Genomic DNA, 18,338 nt, shown 5'->3' on the forward strand with positions numbered 1-18,338 from the left:
CCAGCAGCCATATGCTCATGGAGACTTTATCATTTTTCCATCATGGCTGTTTCTGATGGGCAGCACACATCTGCTGGCAGGAAGACAAAGCCTTAAACTTAACCTACAATATCTATTGTAGGCAGCAATGTCAGATCAAAGCAGGACTAAAAGTCTCCTAAATCAAGATCAAGCACCCCAAAGTAAGCTCCTCACTTCCTCTTGTACTGTAATTCTTGGAGATCAGTTTAGTAAGATGAAATAAAAACACCTTTATAGGCTTGTTAGCTAAATCTTCAAACAGTAAACATGAGATAAAACCTCCACATTCCATTAATGTGAAAAATAAACAACTCTTTCGGCAAAAGAGTGAAGCTGGAGCCATCAAAAAGCCAGTCTGATTCGACTTTAAGCTCCACTAAATGTCAGCTCTTTCATCTGTTCTGCAGGAAACTGAGAACAGGCTCTCGGGTTTAATTCAGTGCCAACCTCGAGACGCAAACACATTAGGTCGAGTTGAGTCAAGTGGCGACAAGGCCTGCCCGAGGCGATGCAGCTTTGCCCCCAGCATGCACCAGGGGACGTGTGTTTACACCTGCGATGTGGTCGAAATGAAGCAAGAACTCCGGGGCAAAGATGTCCTTGGAAGTTCGCATGCTGCCAAATGAAATTAAAAATGAATGAGGATAACGGTCACCACTAATTAGTGGTTTCACCTTCTCTTTCAGTTGGTTTGATTGGACAGGAGTTTAATGATTGGTCTCTGTGGGCCACCGTAGATGTTTCTAGGAGCCTGAAAGGACAGGGAATTAAACCACCCCCAAAAATGCTGATCGTAAAGACTGTATAAAGTGAAGCCAATGTGGAAGTGAATCACACTTGCAAGACATCCATTTATTTTCTGTTTTTACTGATTCTGATTCTATTACTGGGAATAATTAAGATACTCTGGATGCTGAGTTGTTGATCCACCAGTGTAGGTGGAAATGTCCCTGTCAGTCCATTTACAGTAATGCCTCGATCCTGTATATATATATGCAACTAATTGTATATTTAAACTGTTTACTTTTTATGGTATGTGTGTGATTTTTCTACCTACCCATCTATCAATCTATGATCTACCTACCTACCTATATGCAAACCTATCTGTATGTTCATCTGTCTACCTAACTGCCTAGTTACCTGTTTATCACTCTTTCTGCATACCTACCTGCCTATCCATCTGACTATCTACCCACCTGTCGGTCTATCAGCCTGTCTGCCAAACCGTCTTCTTACCTTCCTGTCCATCTACCTGAGTCACTTCTAACCACCTGTTTAAGAGTAGGATTATCTTGTAATTTAACCACATTTTAAATAATCAAATTTTTCCAAACATGACAATGCTAAATCTACCCCTAACCCTAGATGGATCAGTGGGCATCCACACAGGAAAAGAAGTCAATGATCTTCAGCAACCTTAAGCCAAGTGGGCGGATCCTAATGTAAGCTTTTCTGAACTTCAAGGCGAGTGATTGAACTACCAATGAGACCGAAGGCTACTGCTGATTGTTATATAACGGTGTGCTAAATACATTAAAGGGATCTTTTATTTATCTAAATTAATCTTCTCTTAGCTTAAAATGAGCCAGCACAACATCAATGATCAAATTAAAGGCTCAACTCTTTATTGAAAAATCTCCAAATAATATGATGACGAGGCAAATAAAGGAGTGTTATGGGCAACCATAATACTGGGACTTCTTCTGTTTTGTAGAAAACATTTAAAACGTCTTTTCTGTTTAAGTCTGCACACAGAGAATCAGCACGTTCCGCCGACCTGCTCATTTCTGCCCCGCAGAAATAAAGTAATAAATAAAAAAGCCTTCCTCCTGGCATGTGGTCAAGTACATTAGTCTGCAGAAATGCTCTGCCCTCAAATGCCGCCGTTCATCACCGGAGAAATTCATCCGTAAAATATTACAATCGCCACTCTCTCGCCCCCTCGGGATGAATTTCCAGGTAAACGAGGCCCGCTAAGTGCTCAGTTTTAGTGTCACTTCCTCCTCCGCGCTGAAGGAGGTTCTTCAGCAAACGGCTGTTTAAGAAGAAGTGGCACTTTGCACACGTCAACCGGTCAGCTTCGGGGCGGCAAATCGCTTAAATTTGCGTTTTGATTGCTATAACTCACTTCCGATGTCTCGATTTCCAGCAGGAAAACAGCCAAGCGGTGCTTTACAAAGCATTAAGAGTTGAGTGATGGGGGAAAGTTATTATTCAGGGAAAATGCAAAAGGAGCTATGGTGACATTAGCAGCATTTATAATTCCATGAAAGGAGTTTAGCCCATTTTAAAGTGATAATAGAGGATGTGCTAATGTGACAGAGCTCCATTTTTAAAAGGAAGGAGATAATGAGAATATAATTGGTTGCTTTTGGACTTTTTTCCTCACCAACCCGAAGAGCTTCAGGTGTAAAAACGTGATTATCTAACTTCAAGGCAGCAACTCGTTCCACGAGGTCATGATGACCAATTTGCAGACTATAAAAACTAAGTATGCCATGTTTTATGGTGTGGGAAGCATGAACGTGATGTCAGTTTGATCGTGATTGGTTCGTGTGGCAAGGTGTGTTAACTGAGATTCAGTGGAGGAGGCTGGGAAGAGGAGGAAAATGAGAGGGAGGAAAAGACAGGAAATAATGAAGGAAAGGGAAAGGACAGAGGAGGAGGATACAAAGGGGGAGTGAAGGTTTATAAGACAGAGGTGAATAAAAGGACAAAAGAGGATAGGGAGGAGAAGAGAAAGAGGACTTGAGGGAGTAAAGAGAAGGATGAAGAGTAGGCAGTCAAAATCAAGTGGGAGAAGAGAGCAGGGAAAAAGGATGCAGCAGGGCTGGGAAGGAACAGGAGGGGGAGAATACCAGAGGGAAAAGAAAGGGGGGAAAGGGAGAATGCAGCAAGAGAAGAGTCAGGAAAAAAGTGCAAAAGGAGGAAGATGTGTCAGGAGGATGCTGAGGCAAAAGGAGAGGAGGAGGAGGACAAGCAGATGAAGATGAATAGGTGAAAACAGGACAAAAGGTCTCTTGCAGAAGTGTTTAACATGGAAACCTTGAAGCTGAGAGCGAGAGGATTTTGAGCTTATCAGATGACCTTACTTGCAGGGCTAAAGAGGCGCTGGAGATGGCCGTGCACGCGCATAACAGCGTGTGCACGCGTGACAATAAGCTCTAATTGCCATTTCCAGTCACTTTTTACTGTGCTGTTGCTGAACTTCTCCTTTTGAACCACCGCTTTAAAGGAAGTATATAAAATAATAAGACAAAAAGGTCAGGAAGGAAAACATGAAAATGTTCGGGGAAATAAAATAACAATACACACTATACACCATTAAAACAACTTATCAGAGAAAATGCTATTAAATATTAGTAAAACACTATAGAAAGTCATTATGGGGGATAAATGTACGTAAAAAGTCAGTGTGAAGCAGCGCAACTGAATAAATATATATAACGTGTATCATCATGTGAGTAAAGCCGAATTTGTCTCCATGCACAGTTCTGCTGAGGTAACCACTAAACTGAGCGGTTAAGTACTTTGAAACAGAGTCAGAGGCTGTAATTCTAAAATTGGTTGTAACGTGAACTGACCTCCCGGCTGGCTGGAATTCCCGTGCGCTCAGAGAACGGTCCGAGTGAAGGTGAAGAGTGTAGTTGATGGAGAGCCGCGCGACGCTTCTTCTGCTGCTTTTCCCCGTTTTTTCCAGCGACATTTGCCTTAAAAAAAACCAATATTTTGTTTTTAAAAACGGTAAATTAGTGAGAAGAAAAGTAAGAGCTTGTTTCTAGTCCGAGAAGTTTTTAACGATTACAGACGAGCTCAACACCTTTGAATCGTCCGTCTCTGCTCCGCTCTGCCGGAGGACTGGAGACAGACGCTGGAGAGGAGTGGTGACGTCAGGACGAGGGGCGGGGCCATAACACATGCACATACATGCGCACATTGGATGGTTACAATAAAGTAATCTATTACTTTACTGAAGCAGTCTTATGAAAATTGTTTTCGTCTGATTTGTCACATATTCAAACAGAAATGCAAAATTCACAACTAAAATGAAATTAAAAATGGAATAAAAAATACAAGGTAAAAGTTTGAAACAAAAATTAAGAAATTTAATTTAAAAAAAATAGATTATGAAAATAACAACTGTCAAACAATAGTAGAAGAAATAGAATAAAGTAATCAAAGTATCAATAATAGTTAAAAATAAGAAAGTAAAATAATAAAATATAAAGTAAAAACTTAAATATAATGGAAAAATCTTAAATAAAAGCTAATATTTATAAATAATTATAAATTATAATCTATAAACTATAAGCTAAAAATAAATATTACATTTAGAAATTAAAAATGTAAACATTATTAAATAAAAAGTTACATTTAAATTTAAAGTTAGAATGTGCAGAGTGCATACTAAACATAAAATGAAATTAATCAAAATTAGGCAAAAGTAAAAAATTAAGAGGTAAAAAGGAACAAAACACATAAATTATTAGATAAAATGAATCAAAAGAAATAAGGGCAAATTTGTGATAATAAAACCCTCAAAAAGCTTAAATTGTAGTAAAATGAATTCTAAATTGTAAAATCAAAAATCAAAATTATAAAACAAACTGTTAAAAATAGAAGATAAACAGAACTGATGAAGAGAAATGATAAAGCACAAAGAAAATAAAACACAACATGTTTAAAAAAATAATAAATAAAAAGTTTAGCTTATTAAACAGAAATTCCAAAGAAAAGGCAAAAAAATATTAGTAATAAAATGAATAAAATTAAAAAATTGTGGAATTTTTAAAAAAGTATAATCATGAAATGAATCAGAATTATTAAATATAAATATATAAATAAATGTGGCATGCCCTTACCGTTTCCATGATACATGTGACATAAAAGGAAGCCAAGTTTCATCTATTTAGTTCCAACACATGTTTCAATTTTCAGTAAACAAAATGAAACTGTTGTTATTTCCATAAATAGAGAATAAAATGTCAATAAACACAATAAAACTGTCTCAGGAGTCAGTAATGATCAGCACTGACTGGGCCTGTCTATAAATAAAGCTGATGGGTTAATGACTTGTAGAGCAGGATGGTCCTCTGCTAATGAGCCGCGATTCAAAGATGGTTTGGTGACTGAATATTGTCAGCGAGCTAAAATCCCTCTGTGGCTGCTGGGGTCTGGGTGACATTGCTAACAACATTCAGAAAAGTCAGAAAAAATTAACTGTGCTTTAGTTAGTTCAGAACAAATGCTATATAATGCTATATAGTGATATAGCATTTGTTCTGTTTCCCAAACCTCAGTATTGTGAATCTAGTAGAGTTGAGATACTGTCAGCTAGTCAGTCAGCAGGCAAATTAACCAGTCCTAAATTAAACTATTCCAAAGCCCACTGACTGACTACTTTTAAGACTAAGTCCACCATCACACACAAAAGATCAAATCAAGCACCTTTACCAGTCTGAATATAAAGTGGACTGAGGAAAAAAACACAAAAAGATCTGACTTTGATCAAAAAGCTGAGCAAACTGGACTCTCAGAGCTCTTTATGAACAGAGGAGATGAGTGGAAGAGATAAACGCCCACGCTGCAGTGAGGTATCCTGTTGCCTCTCTGCTCCCCCTGCAGTCATGCCTGAGGGAGCTTTTAAAGGCAGCACCCAAAGTCTCCAACAAGCCCGCTAATTAGATCAACAGCTGGAGAAGGAGAAAGGGAGGAAATTAAAATGCAATGCCCCAATTAATCTCATAAAAAACCCATCAGATTTGTATCCACTGCCTTCAGTTTATCACTCAAAGCTCAAAGCGTCATATTTGTACCTTTGCACGCCATGCTAATTGTGTGAATCCATTTCACATGTGAACACGAAGATAGGATGAATCATTGCGTTTTATTCATGAGTTCTTTATCTTATTCAGTTCTCGCATTCATGTCTTATTTCACAGTTTGGTCACATCCCCCCAAAAAAGAAAAAGAAACAACCGGCAGGACTTTAGAAAGCATCGCTCTGTGCATGATGAATGCTGCAGCAGCTTCAGAAACATGAAAGCGCTGTGATTTATCTGACCAAACATCGCATGCTTTCTCACTCTGCTCTGTCAGGGGCCGACGGGGGTGCGATGGATATCTGTAAGGCGAGCTATGAAGTGACTGGAGATCAATGCAAGGCTGATATCCATAAAGCGGGCTGAAGTCACCTTGGACCCTCACATTTCAAAAAGCATTTCTAAAAAACATTTTCAGTGTCTCAGACTGTGAATAACTGCAGTTAAATCATACAGGCTGAAGTTTTCATTTTTTTTCCACATGACAAAACACATGATGCACTACAGGAACAATTGAACAATTCACATTTATCTTTGTTTGTGTGTGTTTTCTTTTTTATTTAAATGTATGCTCCAAAAGATTTAGAAAGTGAGAAATTTGCATTGGAAGATGACCTTGAATTTAGAGTTGTGTTTCTGTTTTTTTCTGTTTATGTACTAGTTTTGACATTGACCAGGCAAACTTTCTCCATGTAAGAGTGCATCACCTTGGGAAACACTTTAAATGGCGGCACAGATCTATCTATTTCAAAGAAAACACACTTCAGCTATTTACATGGAATAAATCAGATCAACTCTGATCTTATTTTGGTTGCTTGTTTGTTTTGGGTCCTAACATACATAGAAGTTGAACTACACAGAGTTTTTGTACAATAAGAGATGTTGGATTGGATTCCTAAAATTTTCGCTGTGACTTGGACAAACTCCTTGGCCAATCATAGCTTTTGGTGTTTCATTGAACTGCACAATGTCAGCAAGGAAGCACCAAGGACCATCCATCCACCCAGCCATGTGGTGGTAATGGAGCTTGTTCCAGCAAGAGGGGAGAGGGTACACCCTGCAGACAGTCTCTGTTGCAGGTCTAAGACAAAGAGAGAGAGAGACAGCAACCATTCAGACCTATGGCCGTTTTACCAACATGTACGTGCTGTAACTCATCGCTGTAAAAATCACATTGTGTTGGTTGTATATTCTTTGCAAGTTCTTTTAGATCAAATGTACTATAGTGTAAATGTCAAATTTACCATTGCATTGTAGGATTTCAGCTAACTAGAACTTTAAAAGTGTTTCGTGCAATTGGCAGTAATCTCTTAGATATGATGAAGTATTTTTCTTCACAAAAGAAACTACACAAATTACTGGTTATATAGAGGAAAATTGCACTATTACTGTAAAAATACTGTAAAAATAAAAACAACATCATGAGATTTTTACAGTATTTTCCTGGGGAAAAATTACAGTAGAAAAACGTAAAAATGAAAACAATAAATTATAGTAATTTGCTTCACTTAAGTAGAAGTCTCTACCAATAAAAGGCTGTAATCCGGGTTTGAATACAGACTGGGACCTTTCTGTGTGGCATTCTGTGTTCTCCCTGTGTCTATGTGGGTTCTCTCCGGGTACTGCGGCTTCCTGCTATCATCCAGACCATTCATGTTAGGTCAAATGGTGATTTTAAATTGGTTGTAGATCTTAATGATTTTCTGTCTCTCTGTTTTAACCCTGTGATAGACTTTTGACCTGCCCAAGGTATATGTCGCCTCTCACCCTGTGAAAACTGGGAGATGCTCTGGGGAACTCCAGGTCCCAAGGGCCAGTTTCCTGCAGGTTTTAGATATAACCATGGGTCAACACACCTGAATCAAATGATTAGTTCATTACCAGGCCTCTGGAGAACCTCAAGACATGTTGAGGAGGTAATTTAGCCATTTAAATCAGCTGTGTTGGTTCAAGGACACATCTAAAACCTGCAGGGACACCGGCCCTCGAGGCCTGGAGTTGCCCACTCCTGATCTAAAGCCTGCAGGACACCAGCTCTTGAGGCCTGGAGTTCCCCACCCTTGCACTAGAGGATCCGTGACCCTGAACTGGATAAGAATAGATGGATGGATGGATGGATAATCTACCTTTGCAATCATTGTAGTCATGACTAGAAGCAAATTTTTCCAGCAGGGATGTTAAATATAGATAAAGGTAAAACTCCTCAGCAAAAATAAAAGGCAAAACAAAAAACAACAGGCAACCATGAGGTCTGCTGATGTCTATCCTTTAATTTGTATAAATATATTGCAGCAGGGTAAATATTTCTCTTGAAGATTATTTTCTGTCTTGGGAGGCAGTAAAAGCACCTCATGTTTTTTTGCAGAGGTTGCTGATTGCAGTGCAAGATATTATTTAATGGAATTTTAAAAGCGCAGTTTGTTTTGCACATTTCAAGAACATTAAAATTAAACACTGAGGGGTTTTTTTCCCACACAGGAGACGACCCCTGAGAAATCTGGCCCTGAACGCTGGGAGTTGCATGAAGAGGTAAATGTTTTCTGGACACAACACGCTCAGAGCAGCCGTTGCTGCCCTGTAGTTCAGCACTTATTAGAGACCGAGGCTGGATTGGACGCGTCTATTCATGTGGGTTGAATGGGAACTGTGGAACGTGAAAAGGAGGCTTCTATTCATGGCTTTATCGAGGAGCTTCACTATCAGCATGGCTCACTTTGCATCAGAATAACTGAGCGTTTGCTTGTCAGCCAGGTTGGTTATGGGAAGGAACACCAGGAATTTGGTTTTTTCACATGCCACATGCAAAAACAGGAATGGCTGGAAAAAATGTAGTAAGCAGGAGCTTAAAGTAGAAAAAGAAAAGGCAGCAGAGCTTCTCTTAAGATTAGTTGTGTTCCCAAATAGTCAGAGCTGTTGTAATTCTGTATGTATAAATATACAAAAATAGATTTTTTTTAAATTACTGAAAATGTTTTTTAAAATGTAAAATGGACTGGTTCTTATATAGCTGGTTCTTTCCTTCTCTGAGCACTCAAAGCACTTTATACATTCACGCCAGCACTTTTTTTTCTACATGCTTCCTATCTAACATTCAAATTCACTTTGATGGATGCATCAGAGAGCAACATGGGGGTAGTACCTTGCCCAAGGATATTTGGCATGAAGACTGGAGCAGACTGGGATTGAGCCACCAACTTTATGGTTAGAAGGTAACCTGCTCTACTACCTGAGCTACAGCCACAAGTTTGAAAAAATACTACAAAATTAGAATCATAGGGAAATATACCTAGCTAATTTTATGAATGAATGAGCATATATAAAGTCATGAAACTGAATGGATTGTGGAAAACCCCTGGACACAGGCTTACTTTTCCCACAGCATGACAAATAACAATCACTGAATTAGTGATTAAATCAAGCTACAGAAGCTCGTGGAAAAGAGTACATGCAAGATGTTGTTCCACGACTTTAGCTCTCTTTATTGGACATCCAGCTAAAATATTTTTTTGCATTTCGTTTACGCAATTACATAATTGCTAAGTTCAACATCTATGAACTGCATTGGACTTGGTGGTCGGGGTCGATGGAGGGCTCACAGAACTAAGCTCCTGCTTCTGTTTTAGGCAGCAAGCACTGCTTTGGTTATTGTAACGGAGTCTTGTGGTTTGGTTAAATGTAAATGGAATGTCTGGACTCACTTTGTGTCGGTTCACTAATATGACTCAACAGTTCCCGGTGTGCAAATAAACTACATAATAAACAACCACAAAACAGTCTGCGGTGGATGTTTATTAGTTATTTAGATAGTTAATAAGCAGGGTTTATCAGTTGTTATAAAAAAAAAAATCATCTTTGTGCTTTTGCACTGCAGGTCATTTTGGTACAAAACTAATGAATTTGTGACTTTCCATCATGGACATTGAAATATCCAGTCTTATTCCTTCTTCTTTCCCTCTTTACGTCCCCCTTTCTCTTTCACTGTTCTCAGGAGGTCATGTGTTTGAGCCTTTTTTATGACATCTTCTCATCAGTTTCTTGTGTCTGTGAGGACCAGTCCATTCGCTCAATAAGGATCTCTTGGAAGAATCTGAACATCATTTAATGAGATAGAGAAATTAATGTATTTGGTTTTCGGTGATTAGACTCTGATGACCCTCTTTAGCTAAACGGAACCAGCGGTGATAGGATTTAGGACAGCCCCCCCAGAATCTAGACACTGGTGGTGGTAAAGATGTAGCTCTGACTGAGGTGTCTGTGAGGTGGAGATGGGGAGGAGGTGGGTTGCACAAAGGAGAGTCTGAAAGGGAGAGAGACCACAGATTTAAACGATGCAAAGTGGAGGCTGATTTGTCCAAAGAAGGCGGGCAAGAAGATAGTTGGACTAGAGCAGGGGTGCCCAATCCCAGTCCTTGAGAGCTACCGTCCTGCAGCTTTTAGATGCATCCCTACTCCAACACAGCTGAATCAAATAGTTTGATTACCTCTTCAGCATGCCATCAAGTCTGGCAAAGGCCTGATAACAAGCCATTCATTTGATTCAGGTTTGTTGGAACAAGGATGCATCTAAAAGCTGCAGGACGGTAGCTCTCGAGGACTGGGATTGGGCACCCCTGGACTAGAGTAATGATGACAGTATTGAGATTGACAGCGTGAGGAAAAGGTAGCGAGGAAGAGAACAGAAAAACAGGCAGATGACTGATTACTGGTTTTCTTTTTTGAACTTGCACATTAGCTACGTTTTAGCTACGTTTTAGCTCGTGGCCGGAGTCGCGTCTTTGTGTTCCTCACTTCCTCTCTTAGCTCTCCACTGTGTGTTGGCTGGGTTTCCTCATATTGTGCAGATCTCTGTGCTCCCTACAATTATACTCAGATCTCTGAATGGAAAAGACACAACATCTCTTGGAGGAGATCTTGGTTGATAGATTGGTCTGCAAAATTCACAGTTTTTATATGACATATTTAATCCCAACTTCCCTTCATGATAAAGTTAACTATTACCATTTGAAAAAATAAGGTCTGGAGGTCAGTTAAGCTTCCTTGTTTAGTTTGTAGAAGTTGTTTAATTATTCCTGAGAGGAGGCGATAGTAGACACACGGTACAATAAAGACAAAGTAAACTCTATTATCTATGCAAACAGATGCCTTGTAAATGCACTGGAATTCTTTACAGCTGTATAAAACTTTTTGCAGAGACATCAAGATAATTCATCTTCCGGCTGTCTTCGTTCTATTACGTTCCCTTCCTTTCTTCTTTTTCACAACCCATTTCTGTGTCTCTTGCTTCCAGCTGTCCGTTTACGATGACTCCACACTTGAGGCTGCACAACCTGTTCACAGGAAATTACTTATTCATCATTTCCTCCGTTGAAGCTGTGGAAAGGCCGTGGATTAAAGGCCTGTATCTTCAGGCAAACACACAAATACACACCTGAAATGTGGATGTAGCTTCTTCTGTCCTTAGGCAGCATTTTTCAGGATTTACTAATAATTCCTCGGTAGTAAATTTGCATTTAAGCAAACCATAAAGCATTTCAACAATCCCTTTGAGGTTTGGACACTACCCAGATTTAGACCCCCCCACACACACACACACAAATATCTATTGTTTTTCTGTTTTTTTAAGCGCTCCTGCTTTTGATCCAATTGCAAACTGAAAGCTCCATCTGCAATTTTAAATACAGACAAAACCCACTCTGTCAACATGATGAAATGATGCCACGTTGAAAGGGAAGCCTTTGAATCTTTAAATCCACAAATCCCTGGTTAGTAAACGATTACCATTTCTCTCCCTAGATCTTCTGCATCAACCACGTTTCACATTTTGTGGTGCTGTTATGCAGAGGAACTTACAAAGAGAGCGAGCAGGAAGGGATTTGGATTTTCGCTCAAGGACACTCAGTCAAGATGCAACATGAGCAACAGAGGGTAATGATGTTTTTCCCACATAAATGGATGCATACTCCTTTGGCAGCAGCTTCAAGAGATGCAGATTCATCTCGGAAAATGAAAATGAGGGATGGCTGTTATTGAATGTGTCAGATCATTTGCAGCTTGCTCAGTTCAAGCTAAAGCTCACCATTCATTTTGAAGCATCCCCTGTAAATAGATAGAATAACCTTGTAAATGCCCATTTATAAGAGAGAGCTATGTTTAAGTATTTGTTTGACAGATTTATCAATGTTCCTGCAGTCGAGTGAAGATTCAGATTAATTCCTGTTTGTCTCATTTAAAGGTTAAGAGGCTGTAAGAAAGGCTTACTAAAGTTGTTTGGGCTCAAGAAACACCTTTCTTTGTATCAGCTGACCGACAAAAAAACACCAGCAGATTTCTGTAAAATGAAAAGGTGTCAATTTTTATATTTTAAAGTTTGAATAGGTCTGAATAGAGTCTGTGTGTGAGTGTCCTGAGTGATGAGGTTTACACAGACTGTGGCTCAGACTGGTGAGGTGCTATTTATGCTTTATAAACAACCTTTTCAATGTTTCAAGGATAGAAACTGTTCCTGTCTTTCATTTTAATCAATTCATTAGGTGCTGCTGATTGTTTGGATGCTAAATCAACCTTTACATGTCCTATCACTTTAGCTCAGAAAGGCCATGACTTTATAAGTACATGCACTTACACTAGACTAGCGTATTTCCTACTTTCTTTTTCCTTTGCCAGTGCTACATGTTCTTAACAAGTTCCAATAAATGCATTTATTTTTGTAATCTAATCTTAAAGACACATGGGACTGAATCTCATCACAGAGAGTAAGGACTGCATGGATATAACTGATTCCATTAATAGAAAAATACTTTCATATTGACTACTGTGTTATATGCTTACTCTATAATTACATGAAATATAAGTATATTATAAGTATATAAGTATATTTAAAAAAACATATAGGCTACTTGTCATTAGCACTATCCAGGTCCAAACTTTTCCTCAGTTTCCGATCTCAAACAAACGCTGCGGCATCACTGAGAGTTAAAAACTCTCTAACATCTTTCATCTTTAGTAAACTGATCAGTGTGGCTGCACTACCAGGTGTAACAGTAAAGTTTAACATCCAGGCATTAATGAAAAACAGGATTTATGAAGTTTAACAGCATTAGAAGTTAGCTCGGGGGAGGTAGCTTGCTAGTTTCCATCTAAAGATGAAACACCATGTTCTGACTGAGGAATTCTGAAAAATTAAAACATACAGCTCTGCTATCACTTCAGACATAAATGAAGACAGAAAACTAAACAGCAGCAACATTTATGGGGTTACTGAAGTTGGGCTAGCTAGCATAAAATGATGTGCTACCTGGTGGTTAGCTACAGAGCTATGGTTAGGATAATAGAAACACATTAGCATAGTAAAGTTGGAGGACGAATACTAACTTTTCCCACCTGCAATAAAAGTTAACGTGAGGGTTCCCAATGGTCAGGGACACATGCAATTGCATGGCAGGAACAAGATGCTGAAAACAAACATAACTTCAGTGAGGAGAACACCTGAGATAATCCATCCGCGACATGAGGTTAGTCATTAATATACTGTATATATAGTGTATATGTAGTAAAATATACTATTTTTAGGGGCTTGTTCAAATCAAAGCATTAAACATGTTAAAAAGGCAACAGCCTTAATGAACACAGTGTAATTTGGAACCGGATGCATGGTTTATATGTCATCACTTAACAAGTGGATAGTAAATGAACCTCGTTATATAACTGCTAACATTTTAGATTTATTTGTATGAATTAAACTTGGCTGATTCAGGAGTTCATTCCAAGTGTTGAATATGCATTTCATAGTTTTTCAGTGGAACTCTCACATGTTGGTGCAAAATGAAGGAAAGTCCGGAGAAGAAACCTAAAATTGATGATGACAGAATTATCTCCATGATTGAGAACTTCCCATCTAACCAAGCCACTCTGGACGAGAAAAGAGTATCATTGCCAAGGTCTACAAGAGATGGCTTCATGAATAGAAATATAGAGGGTTAATAGCAACTGAAGGCAGCTGTGGTAAAGGAATGGATGAGGATCTAAAGAGAGGAAGAACAATGTGGTGATGTTCATGGGTTCTCGACTTCAGGCAATCAAGGACTTAATCCAAGTATTAAAAACAGTTACCCATCTATTCAGATCAAAATAAAAACCCAGCAAATATTTCTGCTTTTAGCTTTCAAAGATGAAATACATGTTTAACTTAATACAGACATAAAACTCTCTTTACCAGCAGCCGCCAAATGAAGTTTCAAATTGATTTGTGAGTCTTTATGTGAAGATTCTGGGCTGAAAAATGTCAAAGGGAAAATGACTGCAGCTTTAAAGATTGCATTTCTTTTTAAAAGGTAATATTTGTCTTCGACTGTGTGCTCCTCTGTGGTCTGAGGTGCTTACCTCAGTGCAAAAGCAGACACTTTACAGCTGGGGGCTAAATCTCATGTGGGGCTTCACTCTGCGATCAATCAATAGAGAGCTCGGCCAGAGAGTCCACCTCGGTAATGTAAATCAGCACTATAGAGCTGGACCCGCTCACATCTCCTCTCTGTGGGGCCTCCTTTGTAAACTCATTATCTCCGAAACCTCAGCGGTGTCCACTTGAGTTCAACACCAATTACCCACAACCCTCTCTGTCCACAGGCTTCCCATGGCAACCAAAGCTTTCCAACTGGATCACTTGAGAGTTTAAGAGGCCGGGAAGAAGTAAAGATAAAAGAGTTAATGCGGGAGTGATGAGCTCCTAATTGTAATCCATAATTTATGTTCATAACCACACAGTTCTTTACTCCATTAGTGTAAGGTGGGCATTAAACTGAGTCAACCAAGCTTATGAGCTCTGTATGAGTTAATTTTAGATCAGTTCAGCCGTTCAAACTGCGCAGAAAGTAAATGTGATTTGAAGGCTTTAGTACCTGATAGTTTACAGCTGAACGTGAGACAGGAACGTACGTCAGTGACCTCTGTTGGTTTCAGCACCTGCGACATTTTAATTCTGTTGATATTGTGCAGGTATAAATCACAGCTGGCATTAAAATCCTGTTTGTACGCGTCCGCAGCAGATGTTTGAACTTGTTTCTGTAAATATCACTGACTACGTTAAAATGCCACGGATGCATTAAGGACAAGAGGCCCCGTGGATGTTGATTTACATGTTGGCACCTGATTCGAACGCTGCTCAACATATGCCGAGAAAGTTTTTACAAACTTGTACCATGAGCTACCCTGACAAAGTCCCAGAAGTTGATAAAGGTCATGAAATTTAATGTTCACATGAAATAGTGCTTCCACCTTGGAAGAGTGACAAAGGTTTTCAAGTCACTCGGGATCAAATCGTATGCTAGAGCAGGTTTGGATGGTTCACAGTTTAAAATTACCCTTTTAAAAAAATCTTATACTGGGCCTTTACCCTCAGTCATAAGTCATCTACTGTCTATTTAAAGTCATTGTAGCTCCTCCCCCTACAAACCCACACTTCCCTGAAGTCAACTTTCTTCTGATTGGTTGCATCTCTAAAGGTTGGAACACTAAGTGGGTGGGGCTTCTGTGCTCAGAGCCAGAGCTTCTGTGCCTGAGATCATCATGTAATCAACATCTGCTCTCACACTACAATGTTAGTTCAGTCAGGCTGTGAAGTCCAGCTCAAGACAGTCGTGGCAGATCATCTTATCTGAAAGCTCCACTGACACCCTTCTACACATCCAATGTGCAGGTCTAATTTAAGACTGGTTATTTAGGCTGCTTTAGTCTCCCCATGATTGCTGCTGCCTCTGCAAGCCACTTTGCAACCCATTAATAGGAATGAATGTTGACTGTAGTGGTCCAGACTAAAATTAATTCATTTGTAGTTGAGGAAATTTTGCAACATGTTCCTCAAGAACAATATCACGGAACAATGAAAACAGTATTTAAAATCATTTAAAGTAAAAAGAACAAAAACAAAACACTAAAATATGGTACAATTGTTTTTCTCAATGATATGAAGGAGTGTCTACAAGCATCTCCCTGTTACCCCAGAAGAGCTAAATTGCCTGTCAAACCATCCCTTTTCTGATTTATGAACTTAAACAGTGGAAAGAGATGCTGTTATGAAAGAGGCAGCGGGTCAAAACAGAGAGAAGAAGATTCATGGATTACCCGGATTAGTACGAACATGGTTTAAATCCCAGTGACAGTCCGACTTGAAAGCTGTCAGTTGGTGACTCAGCAGTGGGAGTTTGATGCAGTAGAAGAGCTGACTTTAACAACGTGACTGCAGAAAGGGCACAAACTAATCACAAAAGAAGCCAAGAAGGAGCTAATAAACACTCAAAAGTTCCTGAACCACATTAAAACTGTGAGTTAAATGAACTCTTACGATTTCTGCAAACTTTATTAATTAACTGGATTAATTTGAACAAATTGTTTAGATGGTCTCAGTTAAAAAAAAAAAAGCTGCTTACTTATGTTGGTGATACCAAAATTTAATACATATTTATCAGTGGTACTGGCACTTTGGATTTAATCAGTTTTTTTGCTAAGTTCTTCTCTTCAAGTTCTATTGTAATTCATGCCATCATCAAAACATCTCATTTAGTCTTGGTAACCAAAGTATTCTGAAAGTTTGAGTTTTCATTGAACAACACGATGGTGGTGCCAAAGCCAACTTCAGTGTTTTGATGCGACACGAAAAAACATTGTCCAATCTGCTCCAACCTCTATTTGATAACAGTCCTGGTCTGAAGACATCTAAATGCCAATATTAAATTATAGGATCACAGAGTGACAAATGGTGGTATAGCAATGTTTGACTGAAACTGATGTCATTCTACACTTCAAAGTAAAAGTTTTGCCTTACCATTGAAACCAACACATTTGAAAAGCTGCAGCTTTTAAACTGAAGGCGAATGGTTTCCATTTCTGTTTTTGTTTGCCTCCATCATAGCTTCACAATTGTTTAGCAAGTGATCGGTAAGAGTTTGCAAAAACTTGGTGCTTTCTGTAGAAACTACAGTCAACTGTGGCCCACTCTGCTAGTGACCGAATCACTTGCAAGGATGTTTTTGGTGCAGCACTATATGTTTCTTTGTAACTAGTTTCAAATATCCACAGCAAGCAACTTTCTACAACTACTTTTACAACCAGCACCTGAAAACACATTTGTCACCAACCAGATTCTAGACCTGTGCGAACTCCTCACATACTGGAGCAGTGCTTTAAAGCTAGCTGGACAAGCTGAAATTTAAACTCTTAACCTGTAATTACAACTGGCTATCTAAAAGTTCTAACAGACAGTGGCTGTAATGCATTGGGACACCCCAGGTGGGACTCGAACCCACAATCCCTGGCTTAGAAGGCCAGTGCCTTATCCATTAGGCCACTGGGGCTGCATTTCAGCAGTTCTGTAGGCAAAATGATCTGTTTTCACCGGCCATGTCCATTCCTTTATGACCACAGTGTACCAATATCTGATGGCATTATCTGATGGCTGCTTGCAGCAGGATAACTCACCATGTCATCTCAAACTGGTTTCTTCAACATGGCAAAGAGTTCACTGTACTCAAATGGCCTCCACAGTCACCAGATCTCAATCCAATAGAGCACCTCTAGGATTTGGTGGAACAGATGGATGTGCAGCCGACAAATCTGCAACATTTGTGTGATGTTGTCACATCACCATCGACCAAAATCTCTGAGGAATGTTTCCAGCACTAGTTGAATCTGTGTCATGAAGAATTAAAGCAGATCTGACGGAAAGCGGGGGTCCAACCTGGTACTATCAAGGTGCACCTAATTAAACATCTGGGAGAGTTGATATAAAGTTATGTTACAGTTACATATTTATGAGTCTGGATCCTAATGGATGATTCTGGAATATTTAAAAGTTATTCACTGTTGTTATTTCTCTGAAGAAAACTAAAAGATCTACAGAAACAAATAATCATGATGTCATGTTTTTTTTTCTAATTAACCAATATTATCAAATTAATCCTTTTAAAACTCCCAGTAATGAGCACACAGGTTGCCACAAATTTGGACATTAAATAATTTCATTTACTAACTTCTTGTTAACATCTCCTGTTTGAATCACTTCTTTTTGCAATCACGAGCAACTAAAACATAATTAGAAAAAGAGACATTTGCTCTAAAGGATCCTTATTTATTTTTTAATAGTAGAAAGTCTTAAACATCCAGCTGTGGATGTTCCTGAGCAACATTATTCTTTTTTATGTTTATTACTCTGAAAATAACCAACAGGTTTCCCTTTGAATCCAGCCCAGAGAAAGATGGAAAGCAGGGGCAGCAGAGGCCGACAGGCTGCTTGTTTGTTTACAGTACTTACACCGACATCTCTGCATTAATGTGCCAATGATTTACTGGTGTTAAAATGCCGCGCGGTGCACCTTCACCCTCGCTCAGTCACTTTTATCACCATTAATTTCACTCCTCCCGGCTGCACTTGGCTAAATGTTTTCTGGCCTTCATTTGCCCGAGCTCCTCCCCCATCAATCACAATTATCAGCCATGATTGATGAA

At 39.1% G+C, this 18,338-nt stretch overlaps 1 protein-coding gene and 1 non-coding gene across 3 annotated transcripts in view; both read right to left on the reverse strand.

The window, feature by feature from the left end:
- The window catches only part of LOC146361206 (SH3 domain-binding protein 4-A-like), a 43,990-nt gene extending 40,096 nt beyond the window's left edge, over window positions 1-3,894 (reverse strand). Inside the window, exons 1-2 of one of the 2 annotated variants that reach the window (XM_084922627.1) lie at window positions 3,842-3,894; window positions 3,606-3,731 (exon numbers count right to left, since the gene is read on the reverse strand). The gene's annotated coding sequence lies outside the window, so the exon portion shown is untranslated. Of the gene's footprint in view, window positions 1-3,605 lie in introns of both variants that reach the window. The other variant, XM_084922626.1, reaches the window with a different exon arrangement.
- A 13,221-nt stretch (window positions 3,895-17,115) lies between these two features.
- Window positions 17,116-17,188, reverse strand: trnar-ucu (transfer RNA arginine (anticodon UCU)). The gene has a single exon. It is a non-coding gene; the product is annotated as a tRNA-Arg (tRNA).
- Window positions 17,189-18,338: the final 1,150 nt, after the last annotated feature.

The sequence above is a fragment of the Perissodus microlepis genome, chromosome 23 (assembly GCF_051167445.1).
Source record: "Perissodus microlepis isolate ML-2025 ecotype Zambia chromosome 23, ASM5116744v1, whole genome shotgun sequence".
NCBI classification, from domain to species: Eukaryota; Metazoa; Chordata; class Actinopteri; order Cichliformes; family Cichlidae; genus Perissodus; species Perissodus microlepis.